We start from the raw sequence: 14,178 nt of genomic DNA on the forward strand, positions 1-14,178 counted from the left end.
TTGAGTGAGTTTCTTTATTTCCCTCAGCCTCCTGTGTACAGTGGGGACAAGACTACAGTGAGGACAGTGGGAGAGAATGTGTCTAGAGTGTCTAGCATGAGCTGGGCATGAGTTTAGACTTTTTTTTCTTTTTCTTTTTCTTTTTGAGACAGAGTCTTGCTCTGCCACCCAGACTGGAGTGCGTGGCACGATCTCGGCTCATTGGAAACTCTGCCTCCCAGGTTCAAGTGATTCTCCTGCCTCAGCCTCCCGAGTAGCTGGGAATACAGATGCCCGACATCACACCAGGCTAATTTTTGTATTTTTAGTAGAGATGGGATTTCACCATGTTGTCCAGGCTAGTCTTGAAATCCCAAAGTGCTGAGGTTATAAGCATGAGCCACCGCATCCAGTCCAGTTTAGACTCTTAAGAGCAGAAGCCCTGTCTTCTGTGTTGTGGGAATTGATGCCCTTAATTTCTAGAAGAGTATTGGGCACACTGCAGGCATGAGGAAATGTTACTGGACAAATGAATACTTAGCAAATAAATGTTCATTTCTCCCTCTCTACCATTCTATACAGGTTCCAGGGGGCAGTTAGGAGGATGCTAGGTGAGGGAGTGGGAAGTCAGGGGAGGCGATGGTAGAATGAGAGAGAAGTAGTGTAAGGAGTAGCAATGGGTGCAGGAACCAGAACCAGCACGTCAGAGTTCCATTTTCAGCTCTGCTACTGGCAAGCTCTCCAACTGCAGGCAAGTTGCCTCATCTCTTGGCGTCTCAATATCCTTATGAGATAATAGGGACGATGATAGTACTTAACTCACAGTGGTGTTGTCAGAATACAAGAGCTTTAAACTTATAAAACACTCAGCATAGAGTCTGGCACAAAGGAAGCACCCAGTTAATGTAAATCGTCATCATCATTATCAAAACATTTTATTAATTAAAAGAAAGAAGTTAGATATTGTTGGGCAATAAACCACCCTAAACTCACTGGCTTAAAACCACAACCATCTTATACATTCATGTATATACATTTGATGTCAATTGGCTCTGCAGGGTGGTTTTCTGCTGGTCTCACTCAGGTTATTCATCAGATAGTTCTACCTACTGTGGCTGAGTAGTCTAGGAGGGCTTCATGTCTGGCCATTGGTGCTAGCCGTCAGTTGAGTGGTCTTTTCAGCTAGAATGCTCATCTCTGCTCCATATGGCCTCTCAGCCTCCAGAAATTAGCTGAGGTTTCTGCATATGGTGGTCTAAAGGCTTGGTTCCAAAAGAGAGAGCAGGAGCTTCAAGGTCTCCTGGGGCCCAGGCTCAAATCTCCCACAATGTTACTTCTGAATCTTTCTGTTGGTCCAAGCATGTGGCAAAGCCAGTCCAAGGTGTGGAGAACCAGACTCCACCTCTTGCTGGGAGGGTCAGGGGAGTCACACTGCAAATGAATGTGCACACAGAGGTGGGGGAGATTCTTGCAATGGCTTTGCAAACAGTCCTTCACTGGCAGGAACTGACATTTTTGAGGCCCTGATTACTTACCAGGCACTTCAGCTTCCACAGACATTATCCACATGGCAAAATGGTGAGGCAAGAACTTCACTGTCACCAGGAAAACTCTATTCGGGCCAAGTCTGCCAAGCCATTAAGACATTGGAGATGGTGGGATTGAGGCTGCAGATCAGGGCCTGGGGGAAGGGCACCTGGTTTCCTTCTGTCAAGGAGAATTACAGGATTCTAGGAAAACCATAATGCTATAATGAATTACAGATAAGAAGTAGGATTTCTATCATATGTGTCAACTGAATGATGAGGTTCATACATTTGGAAGGGAGAGCTTTATTTCTCACAAAGGATTGCAGCCTACAGGGTGGCCATTCTGGCAGACTAAGGAGCATAACCTTGAGCCAGAAGCCAGGAACAGACACTTCCAGGGAGGGGCAAAGAGAACAGAAATGTATGCTGAGTTGGGTGGCTAAATATACGTATTCAATTCGATGTGGGAGGATTCATGAATATTTATGAAAGGAAACATACACATGTGCAATTGAACTTCATGCTTTTCCATGGGACCCAGGTTCAAAAGTGGCAGCATTAGCATGATCTGAGGGTGTTGAAAACCCTCTCTGCATATTCTCTGTAGACTGGCCAGGACAGCTGCATGGCTGGTGGGCTCTTATCACTGCTGAAGCAGTAAGGACTAACAGAGCCAAATTCTGGAGAGGGGAGATCTTCTGAGAATCAGTGCTGCTCTCCTGCTGGGCTTGTCTACACTCTGGGGACAAGGCTGAGCGCTCAGGCCTGGTTCAGTGCAATGGCCACTGATGGCGATGGAGAGACACATTAGAGACTTGAGGGGCTTCAAAGGCCAGGGTGGGTTCCTCTTCCAGGTGTTTGCCACATTCTAAAGCTGTGCAGGGTGGGGAGTAGGAAGCAGAATGAGAAAGGCTCTGAACAGCAGAGCAGAGTTTTCCATAGTCTAGAAGACCAGAAGAAAAGGATCAGTGTTGAGGCTCTGCCAGAGAAGCCCTCGGTGAGCACACTGAGCTCCCACCTGGCTGCTGTTGATATTTGACCTCGTGTGGTGCCCTCAAAGCCAAGGGTGAGTTTCAAACGGGGGATGATTTCTTGTGGTTTAGGAAGACCGTTTTGAATCCCCATGGGGAAAGGATTGCAGGAGATGGGAAATTAGTAGAGAGGGGACAGTGAGAAAGAATGTTGCCTGGTTGTGGACAATGGCTGATGGGCTAGGTGATGTCCATTATTTCTTTCTTTCTTTTTTTTTTGGAGATAGAATTTCGCTCTTATTTCCCAGGCTGTAGTGCAATAGCATGATCTGGGCTTACTGCAATCTTCACCTCCCGAGTTCAAGAGATTCTCCTCCCAAGTAGCTGGGATTATAGGCACCTGCCACCATGACCAGTTAATTTTTTATATCTTTAGTAGAGACAGGGTTTTACCTTGTTGGCCAGACTGGTCTTGAACTCCCGACCTGAGGTGAACTGCCTGCCTTGGCCTCCCAAAATGCTGGGATTACAGGCGTGAGCCACTGTGACTGGCCCCCATTTCTTTTATAAATCAAAAAAGCAGAGGAGCATGAGTAGACAAAATAAGGCACACTACTTGATGGAGAGGCCATCTGTCACAGCAGCAAACTTGGGAAGATTAGGGGAAAGCAAAGGCAGAAAGGCAGCATCATTTGTCTTAAATGATAAAAAGAAAAGAAAACTGACATCATGTTATGAAAGGAGTTTGATAGGTTTTGCAATGAGAGAGAAGAATTTGTCTTGATTAGTGTGATATTAAGTAGAATTAAAACTGGGGATAGGTTCAAATTAAACTGAAAAAAAAAAGGTTATCTAAGACTTGGGGATGAATCGACTCAACCATCTCATTTGAGGAAACTGAGGCCCAGGGAGAAAAAATGGCCTGTTCAAGGGACCTAGGAAACTGATTACAAAACCACCTAACATTATTTCTTGTTCAGTGGCGGGAAAGCTTGTCTTTCCCCATCCTGGGCCACATCCTTAGATCAGGGGGCCCCTCCTTCTGTGACCCTTGGGTCGCTGGGTCCCACTACGCACATTGTAATAGTTAACTTGTTGGAGGGGGTTATTGAACAGAGAGCTCCTCGGTGGCAAAGACTGTATGATTCTCCTAATTCCCCTTACGGCCTCTTTGACCCATGAGTTATTTAGAAGGATATTTTCAAATTCTTCATATGTGGGGTTTTCCTTATTTTCCTATTATTCATGTTTGAATCCCATTATAACCAGAGAATATGGTTCATGTAATTTCCTTTTTTTTTTTTTAACTTGTTGGGACTTGCTCTATTTCCAAGATTATAAATGCATTTTGCAAATGTTCCATGTAAAAGTCTGAAAATATTATGTATTTGATTATTATGGTTCTAGACTTCCATATATGCCCATTACATGAAACTTGTTCATTGTGGTCTTTGAATTTTCTTTGTTTCCTCACTGGTACATTTGTGTGCTTGATCTGTCAAGTTCTGAGGAATATGTGTTTAAATATCCAACTATGGCGGTAGACTTAACGATTTCTCTTTCTAATTTTCTTAATTTTTGCCTTATATATTTTGAGGCTATATTATTACTATTTAGTGCATATAAGTCTAGTATTTTTCTATTGCACTATGAATCTTTGTTTCATAATTAGGTAATAACCTTTACTTTATTTAATAGTGCTTTGGAGTCTATTTTGTTTAATGTCAACATGGCTATTCTGAGTTTCTCGGGCTAGCATTTGCTTAGCCCACCTTTTCCCATTCTTTTACAGTCAAGTCTTCTCTGTCTTTATATTTTTAGTATGTCTCTGTTAACAGCACATAGCCGTATTTTAAATTTTTAAAGCTTATATCAATTCTTGTCTTTTAAATGGAAAGTTAGTCCTTTATAATTATTACGTTAACTGATATATATCATAATAGGTATATTATAACTGATAAATATATATCTTTATCTGTCATCTTGCTGTGTACTTACTGTTTACCCTGCCTTTACTATGCTTCTAATTTTTCCATTTTCTTCCTTTATATGAAACTGATTAAGTTTTCTTTGTTCTACCTTTCACCGTAGGTATACATTGTATTTCTATTATTTTAGTGGCTACCTTTAAAGTTTCGGTGTGCATTCTTGGCTTGGTATCTCTAACTTCCTCATGCACACAGAATCCTAAGAAGGCTTTAATTTTAATATCTCCCTTTCCATCTTTCATATTGCCCAGGAATATATTTTCATTCTATTTTTATACCTTTCACATTAACCACTATTATTACTTTATGTAGTTAATCCTTTTTTAGATTTACCAGTTTCTTTTTTACTTTTTTATTGCACTTTAAGTTCTGGGGTACATGTGCAGAACATGCAGGTTTGTTACATAGCTATACACGTACCATGGTGGTTGACTGTACCCATCACCCCGCCATCTACATTAGGTATTTCTCCTAATGCTATCCCTCCCCTAGCCCCTCAATACCCAACAGTCCGCAGTGTATGATGTTCCCCTTCCTGTGTCCATGTGCTCTCATTGTTCAATTCCCACTTATGAGTGAGAACATGCTTGTTTGGTTTTCTGTTCTTGTGTTAGTTTGCTGAGAATGATGGTTTCCAGCTTCATCCATGTCCCTGCAAAGGACATGTGAACTCATCCTTTTTTAAGGCTGTGTAGTATTCCATAGTGTATATGTGCCACATTTTCTTTAACCAGTCTATCATTGATGGGCATTTGAGTTGGTTCCAAGTCTTTGCTATTGTGAGCAGTGCTGCAATAAAATAAGTGTGCATGTGTCTTTATGATAGAATGATTTATAATTCTTTTTTTTAAATTTTTTATTGCATTTTAGGTTTTGGGGTACATGTGAAGAACATGCAAGATTGTTGCATATGTACACACATGGCAGTGTGATTTGCTGCCTTCCTCCCCCTCACCTGTATCTGGCATTTCTCCCCATGCTATCTCTCCCCACATCCCCACCCCCCCAACCCTCCCCCATTTCCCCAAAACGGACCCCAGTGTGTGATGCTCCCCTCCCCATGTCCATGTGTTCTCATTGTTCAACACCCCGCTATGAGTGAGAACATGCGGTGTTTGATTTTCTGCTCTTGTGTCAGTTTGCTGAGAATGATGGTTTCCAGGTTCATCCATGTCCCTACAAAGGACACGAACTCATCGTTTTTGATGGCTGCGTCATATTCCATGATTTATAATCTTTGGGTATATATCCAGTAATGGGATTGCTGGGTCTAATGGTATTTCTAGTTCTAGATACTTTAGGAATTGCCACTCTGTCTTCCGCAGTGGTTGAACTAATTTACACTTTCACCAACAGTGTAAAAGATTTACCAGTTTCTTTACTTGCCATTCTTCCTTGTACTTTTTTTTTCTTTTGAGTTCAGTTTAGTTTTCCCTGGAGCACATTCCTTTCTAGTAATCTTTTAGCAAGGCATTTAGCAGTAAAAAACCTCTCAGTCTTTGCCTGAGAATGTCAACTTTTTTTTTTCTTTTTACCGTTAGGGGATCATTTAATTAAATATAGAATTCTAGATCCTCGATTATTTCTTTTTGGTGAGATGACAATGTTATTCCACTGTCTTCTGGCTTTCATCAGGAAGCCTGTTATTGGTGTAACTGCCATGCACATTTAGGTAATCTATTTCTCTCTCTCTGGTTGCTTTTAGCATCTTCTATTTGTCTTTGTGATTCTAGAGTTCTGCTACAAGACATATATTCATTTGTATCTATCCTACTTGGGATTTATGATTTCGGAATCTGAGAATTTGTATCTTTCAGCATTTCTGAAAAATTCTGTTATTATGTATTTGACTATTACACCTTCAACCTCTTGTCTTTTCTTTCCTTCTGAAACTCATTAACAGTTTTAAACTGGCTCGACTTTTTCCTTCGTGGCTCATAACCTCTACATATAACCCTATCTTTCTGTCTTTCTAAGCTATATTCTAGGTGATTTCATCAGATGAATCTCTGAAACTCATTTTTTATCTTTTTCTACAGCATGAAAACTCTGTAGCCAGGCCATTGGGCCTACCAAAATAACCTAAAATTATTTTCAGGTTAAATGAGTCAATATAGATAAGGCTCTTAGGGTTGTACTGGCCCATTGTAAGTGCTCTATCCAAGTTAGTTAGACATTGTTTTCATTCTTTTACACATCCACTTTGTGGTCTCTAGTCAACAGTTCTATTATTTGATGTTCTTGGGGGAACTTAACCTTCCTGACAAATACATCTTATGTCTTCATTCATGAAATGTTGTTTTCTTGGGTGTTTTGGAATCGTGACCTCTGGGGCTTTATCTATAGGAATCCAGTGCATCTCAATGTCAGCCCCGAGGATATCCCAGGCTCAAGGGTATCAGGTGCATTCTTGGTCCAGTCATGTCAAGGATATTTCTGGCCAGGGGTATGCTGATTAAGGGCACCTTTTCATATTCATTTGTTGACTGGAGGTTTCTGGGCCATTCCAGTGATATGAGTTGAACCCCAAATTCCCAGGAGATATTGGGCTGTGGTTACATCTTCTCAAGGATGGCTTTTTCCTCCTGACCTAGAACTCAGGCAAGGACAGACTTCCTCTCTGTCTTCTAATTCACCCTGTTACTGAGGGGACAGCCCTCCCAGGGCCTTGGGTTTGTTCCAGCATCCACATCGAGTGCCATCCCCTGGTTTACAGAGGCCAGGGCAGCCTTCCAGGGGTGGCAGTGGGATCATCGCTCATGTGGATTTTTCTTTCGTGACCTGTGAGATCCTCTTCCTGTAGCAGAAACAATAAGGCCACCCTGACCACGGCAATCATGAACCTAGAGTTTCCTGGGTGCAAAGTGGTGTTCTAAGCAGTTTGCGTGTTTTAACTCATTTAGCCTTCATGACAACTGTATCTGCACACCATCAACCATGTTTTACAGCTGGAGAAACTAAAGGACAGAGCTGCTCAGAAACGTGCTTGGGGTCGCCCAGCCTGTAAAGGAGGGAGCTGGGATTTGAACCCAGGCAGTTTAGGGCCACATTTATGAGCTTAAGCCTATACCGGGCTGCCTCTCAGGCTATGGGGAGACATTTTACAGGATTTCTGGCCCATAAAAGTGAGTATATGATAATAGCTATTGGCATTATTATTACAAATGCCATTATTATTGGTGTTGCTGTTGTTATTTACAAGTAAACCCTGGTTCCAGGCCTCGGGAGCTCCTGGGCCAGGGCAGTCAGACACACACACGGAAGGGAGGCTTGTGCCCCAGCCTGGTTTGGCAGGAGTGCAGTGCCTATAGCGGGGCTGGGGCAGGTGGTTTGGAGCTAGGGAGAAAGCACGGTGGAAGAGCATGCCAGGGGTCGGTGTGGCCAGGATGGGGGTACAGTGAGGACACCCAGGATACAAAGGGAAGGGGGACAGGGGCCAGATAGCAGAGGACACTTGAGCCAGACCAGCAAGCCTGGTGCTTCTCCTGCAGGGATGACAAACCACACAAAGTCCTTTTGTGGAGGAGCGGAGCCTGATTTATTTAAAAAGCTAAACTCTGTGCTGAGTTTTCCAATAAAAGAAAGCTTGCAGAGGAATCTGCGGACAATGCTATCTGAGCAGGAAGAGAGTAACGACAGTGAGGACCTGGAAAGAGCTGATTGTGTGGGCGGTGGTGGAGTTTCAGAGCAGCTGTGACACCCACGTCCCCGCCAAACACTGTCCACCTCGCCTTCCCATGCAGCCGTCTACTGTCCACAGCCACTCAGCGAGGTGCTCACCCCTTCTTGCAGATGAGACCGAGGTGCAGAGTGGCACAGTGAATTGCCAAGGGCTGCCCTGGAGTGGGGGGTGCGTCCCAGCCTGTGTCCTTAAGCCTATGCCACACCGCTGCTCCAGTTTTACAAGGAACCAGTAGGCAGGTGGTTCTCGCTCACACACACCCTTCTCTCTTTCTGCTTCTGCTCCCCTCTCTGTCATCTCTTCCTTCCCTCTCCTCTCCCCCTCTCCCCTTCTGACCTCCTCCTCCCACCCCTCCCCACCACAGGCTTGTCACCAGGACCCCCATGTTGACTTTTATTCTGTCTTGGAGGGGACTTCACCAGCCAGTGCAAGACTTGGGAACAGCATCCTTCAAGGGAGTCCAGGCCACAGGGGACTTTGCTCTGCCCAGCCGTTTCCCATAGGCTCCCGAGCCCCGCATGATCGTAGTCAAAACAGCTCCTGCCAAGCACACCCCTTGCCCCCAGCCCCTTAGTAGCAGACATCAGAGGGTCCCGGCTGGCCGAGTGCTGGTGTCAGGGACACAGGGACGAGCCACATAGCTCCAGCCCTCAGGGTCTCCAGCCACATGAGCAGGTAACTGGTGTGGAGTCTGGTGTGTGCCAATGTGTGCTGCCTGGTGTGTGCCAGTGTGTGCTGAGAGAGCCGAGCCAGGGTCAGGGGTCAGCCCCACAGCAGCTGTGGAATATGGGAGTAGGGGCAGGAGGTGGAGGCGGGAGCTGCCATTGATAGAGGCCGGATAGGAAAAGCCCCACCACAAGGTTCCATGAGCGGCAGACTCGGGACCTTGGACCTTTTCCCAGAATCAGCAGGGAGCCATCCAGAGTTTCTAAGTGGGGTGGTAACAAGCAAACACGGCGCTTGTGTTCCACTAAGCTAATTTTCAAAAGCACCCTTGACAAGCTGTTTTCACACACATCCCAGCATCTCATCCTTCCTCCACCATCTGTGAGAGAGGAGGGCAGATAAGACGTCGTGTGGAAGAGAAGACCCAGTGGCAGAGAGGAGGCTCGCTGGGTTTGCTCAGGATCCCTGAGGTAGCACCACGTTCCATCCAGGGCTCTGGCGTCTGGGTCCTGATCGCTGCTGCTGGGGGCAGCTCTTCTGAGGAGAAATTCATCTACAAAAACTATAAGGCAGAGAGAAAATGATGACATTTAATATTAATGATAATATGGTTTCTGCCACTTATTGAGTGCCTGCTGTATGCCAGGAGCTGCACCACCATTATAAATGCACTATCTCATTTAAGCCCTCTAACAACTTGTGAAGCTAGCTAGTAATATTCTCTGTGGAGAAGGAAACTGAGGTTCAAAAAAGCCACCTTCTATTTCTGCAGATCTGGGATTGAACTCCAGCTCCCTTGCTCTTTAAATGTTGTAATGTGGTCCGGGGCAGTGGCTCACACCTGTCACCTAGCAATTTGGGAGGCTGAGGTAAGAGAATTGCCTGAGCCCAAGCGTTTAAGACCAGCCTGAGCAAGATAGAGGGACTCCATCTCTATAAAAAAAAATTAGCTGGGCATGGTGGCATGCATCTGTAGTCACAACTACTCAGGAGGCTGGGGCAGGATGATCACTTGAGCCTGGGAAGTCGAGGCTGCAGTGAACTGCGATGGAGCTACTGCACTCCAGCCTGGGTGAAAGAGTAAGACCTTGTCTCCAAAACAGACTAACAAACAATACTGTAGTGTTCCCACTGCAGTCTGATGCCTTCCCTCTCCAGGTGGATGACCACCTGGTCACCTCAGGTTCAGGACCTGGGCATCCGGACAGCACCAGGCCAGCTGTCCACTGCCCGCCTCCCTCTCCGATGGCCGGATTCCTTACGGAACCCAGCCTAACTGCTCGTGTGTGTGCTCCATAAATGGGCCAAGGAAAGAGTGTGCCAGAGTGGAAATGCTACCCGCTCCTGCTCTCTGGGGCATTTAGGCAAAAACGGTGTGCATGGTTGACCTGTCTGTGAAGACAGCTAGCCAGTGGGTTAACACCTGGCAGGTTAGTGAGTTACACCTGCCTCTGCCTTCCTCACCTGAGAGAAGGGGCAGGAGGCCAAACATTGCATGGAAATTAGAGAAGGTTGGTGGGGGTGGGGGGAACTGGGAAGATCTTAGCATTTGGGGGTCAGGTGACGACTCTCTAGACACTGACTGAACTGGTGTCATTGCGTGACTTCTCTTCTGCCTTTCTGCATGGCTTGCACAATTCGGCTCCCCTTTCCAGGCTTGGTTTCCCCTTCTCTGTGTGCTCTGTCAATTTGCTTGAATCAATAAACAGAAGGAGGCAGTGACATTGAATCAGACAGTGACACCAAAGGGTGATTTCTGTGTGAAATCCTAAAGGAGAGCCTGGATCCATGGAGAGGATGAAAGGAGGGGGTGTGTGCAAAGTTTAGGCTCCCCAGAAGCCTTCCTGGAGGAGGCAGAGCTGGACGAGAGGGTACCCCCCTGCAGAGAGGGTGGAGTGGGCCTCCCCGTCAGACATCACAGGAGCTGCTGATGACTGGTGTGTGGAGGGAGGGAAGGAAAACAGGAAAACGACCACGCAGAGCCTAGGTTTGGAGCGTGGAAACGTGGCAGACTCCAAGTGCAGAGGGCAGCTTTCTATTTCAGCTCGGCCTCTCCAGGGCTGCACAAGCTTGGAGAAAATTGTCCTGTTTTTAAACTCCCTTTTTCTCTTCTGTGAAATGAGAATCCTGTCTAAGTCACTTTATCTTCACACATGAGAGACTTGACAGTGAAAAGTCTTTGCAAATCATAAAGCTCTGTTCAAATGCAAAGATGTGTTCTTCCACATGGGAATCCAACGCCACTCCTAGACTCTCTCTGATACTTGCGAGGTGTCCCTTGCACCTGTGCATCAGTGTTTGGGGGCCGCCTCTTGGGTCTCTTTCCTTTGCCCTGGATACAAACCCCTGAGGTCATTGGAACGCACCAGCCAAGTAGCCTGGACTTTGAATCTGCAGGGACTCATTCCAGGGGGCATTTTCAGCTCAGCCCCAGGCTTGGGGAGTTCCTTTTCAGCTGGGCCCAACAGAGATGGATTCCTGCAGAATCTGGGACATGGTTCTTTCATCCTAGTCTCACTGAGACAGATTTAGGCCCTCCCACTTTCATGTGAGCTTTCGCAGCTGGACCTGAACTGTTTGCTCACTTATTCACAAGGCGTTTGTGCACCCCTGGCCAGGACCGTCTCTCCCTCTTTCCTTCCTTACCCCCTTACCCCTTTGCCTCGCTGCTTCCCACCTCACTTCTTCCATGTATGTCTTTCAACATTTTGAGGAGCACCTGCCAGGCCCATGCTGGGCATCATGGACAGCAGAGGTGAATCTAAGCACAGTCCCTGCCTTCGTGGGGCTCACGTGCTCCCAGAGGAGACGGGCACTGGAGTTGAGCACAAGACTGTAAACTGTAACATGTGTGCTTCACTCAGGGAGGGGCGTCCGGCTCTGGAGAGAGTGGGATGGTGATGCACAGACCCACCCAGAAAGTGGGGGGCCCAGGGGCACTTGCTCTGCGCCCCCTCTATGCAGAGCTGCTGCACACATGCCCAGTGAGACACAGGAGGCACTGCTCAGCCACATTGACTAAAGTGTTAAAATTGTCTAGTGTTTCAAGATTCACAAAACCTGAACACTTTGATTCTTCTAACAACTGTCTGAGGTGGTCAGCTGAAAATAAGAAAGGGGTTCAAAAATGTCTGGTGGTGAATTGAGCCGACACTAGAAGCCAGGGTCAGCCTGCAGGGTGGGAAGTCAAGGGAGGATGGGGGGCTGGGAGTCAGGGGTAATCCCTGCAGAGCTGACAAACAGCACCTGACACATAGAGACACCCAGCAGGTAATGTCACCTCTTATTATTGGTTGCCATTTTCCAAAGAAATGGACGATGCCCAGAGACCATCCAATCTAACATCCTCATTAAATAGAGGAGGAATCTAGGGCCCAGACAGATGTCAGTGGGAAGGCAGCCACGGGACACTGAGTCCAGTCTCCCTGATTCTCAGCTGCGCACCCACACTGCCCACCATACAGAGCAGCCTGTCACGGGCCCCATGTTTTCTCTGCCATCACCTAGTTGTTATCGTGCCTGGAGGTATCACCTGTATCCTGTTAGATACAGGAGCACAGTTTAAAGGCCGTAACCATTCATGAGGATATAAACCTATCGAGTGAAAGCCACCTCACACTTGGCATCTCTAGTAGAGCCCAACAGGGCTTGCTGACTGCAGGGTAGCCAATATGTAAAGCTGGTTATTGTCACAACAGACCTTAATGGTCTAGCATCTTCAACACTTAATTGCCCCTTATTAGATTGTCGCAGAATGAGATAATTGGACCAAGCACTTGAACTTCTGACTCTCCCCTGTTTATCTGGTGGTGCACACAGATGGCGAATTGCACAAGAGCCTTTTAGGGCCGGGGCTCTCAGAGCTCTGGGCGGACCGAGTTCACTGCCACCGTGTTTACTCAGGGCGCACTGAATTCATAGCAGCTGCGTTTCCTGGAGTTTCTCGCTTCTATTTTTCTGCTTGTAAGAAGTAAATTGTACGTTTCCTTTCCCCATTCCTTCTGTCCTTTTGTTTCCAGTACAAGTCCCTGTTATTAAAACACAATTCACCTCAGAGCCAGCTCTCCTGGGTTTATAAAAGTGCATTTTTCATATTGAGCATAAAAGTCAAGGAAAGTTAATGTTATTCCTAAAGGAGAATTCGCTCGCTTTTGCAAAACAGAATGTAAATTCTGGCTATCTTGGCTGTTGGGTTTGGGATAAAGGAATATTTACATAACTTCCCGCCTTCAAACAGAGGCAGATATGGACTTGAAAAAAAATGTCTGCCGACACGTGCATCAGAGCCTGAAAAACCTTCACACCTTTGAAAACTGACTGGCGCTCGCTGCTCCAGGGGTTCTTGGTTGCTCATGGAGACACAGATTTAACTAATTGCATGATTTGTCATGATATGATTTATAATAGCAACTTCTTAGACACAATCTAAATGTCCATCTGCTGGGAAGTCGGTAAGTAGATGATATATTCACTCCATGAAATAGTGGCCTTTTCACGTGTGTTCAGCACTATTTATAGAGTGCCTGCTGTGTATCAGGGACAGTGTGAGGAGGTAACTATATAATGATGAGTGGGAAGATTATGCATAGCAATAACTGCTACAAAGATGATGCTTTGGGGAAACCTTATAATTCTAAGTCAAAAACCCCCAGAGATGTTATTATCCCAATTTTGCTGAAAGCACACAAAACGCTGGGAAGGTTGACTTATATTTTGTTTTTAGCTCTTTCTCCAAATATCTGTAAGGCTCACATAAAACATCTCTAGTAGGGAAAAACAAGAAAGTTTTTATAAACGCATTTGACATGCTCATTTGGAAGTTCCCCTGTTGGGAATTGTGTCTGTGTGCCAGGAGTCACTGCACCTTTGGAAGTGACAGGAGAAGGTGTGTCGGCAGTAGAATGGCTGCTGGCCCCAGGGCAATGTTTTATCACTGGGAAGTGTGCAGGGTATTTATGCCTTCAGCTCATCCTGGTGCCCATCCTTCTTCCTCCAGACCTTCATGGGAAATCACAGCTTCTCCATACCCGTCCCTGTGAGCACATTGATCTGCTGGCTGCTTTCCATAAGCACTTGGTCAGAGGAAACAAAAGTCTTACATCATCTGCTCCACGAACTCCCGTGGTGATCAGAACCCAGCTGCTGCTGTCTGAGGTAGCTTCGGGGTGTGTGTGTGTGTGTGTGTGTGTGTGTGTGTGTGTGTGTGTGTGTTTGTGGTGTTTATGAGAGGAGAAGAGAGAGAGCAGGCCCATGAAAGGGCTTTGTTTGCAGTTTTGCCTTTGACCTTACACGACTTCCTTGCAGTTTGTACTCCAGGACCCTGCCTATGGTAGAGCCTCAGTGAATATAAAATGGATATTGTT

At 46.1% G+C, this 14,178-nt stretch overlaps 1 protein-coding gene across 4 annotated transcripts in view; it reads left to right on the forward strand.

Moving 5' to 3' along the window:
- C3H4orf50 (chromosome 3 C4orf50 homolog) overlaps window positions 1-14,178 on the forward strand; it is a 122,191-nt gene that overhangs the window by 78,005 nt on the left and 30,008 nt on the right. For 3 of the 4 annotated variants that reach the window (XM_074395869.1, XM_074395870.1, XM_074395871.1), the window contains one exon: window positions 13,812-13,969. The exons of the other annotated variant lie outside the window; for it this stretch is intronic. The gene's annotated coding sequence lies outside the window, so the exon portion shown is untranslated. The remainder of the gene's footprint in view (window positions 1-13,811; window positions 13,970-14,178) is intronic. 4 annotated transcript variants of the gene reach the window in all.

The sequence above is a fragment of the Saimiri boliviensis genome, chromosome 3 (assembly GCF_048565385.1).
Source record: "Saimiri boliviensis isolate mSaiBol1 chromosome 3, mSaiBol1.pri, whole genome shotgun sequence".
Lineage (NCBI taxonomy): Eukaryota > Metazoa > Chordata > Mammalia > Primates > Cebidae > Saimiri > Saimiri boliviensis.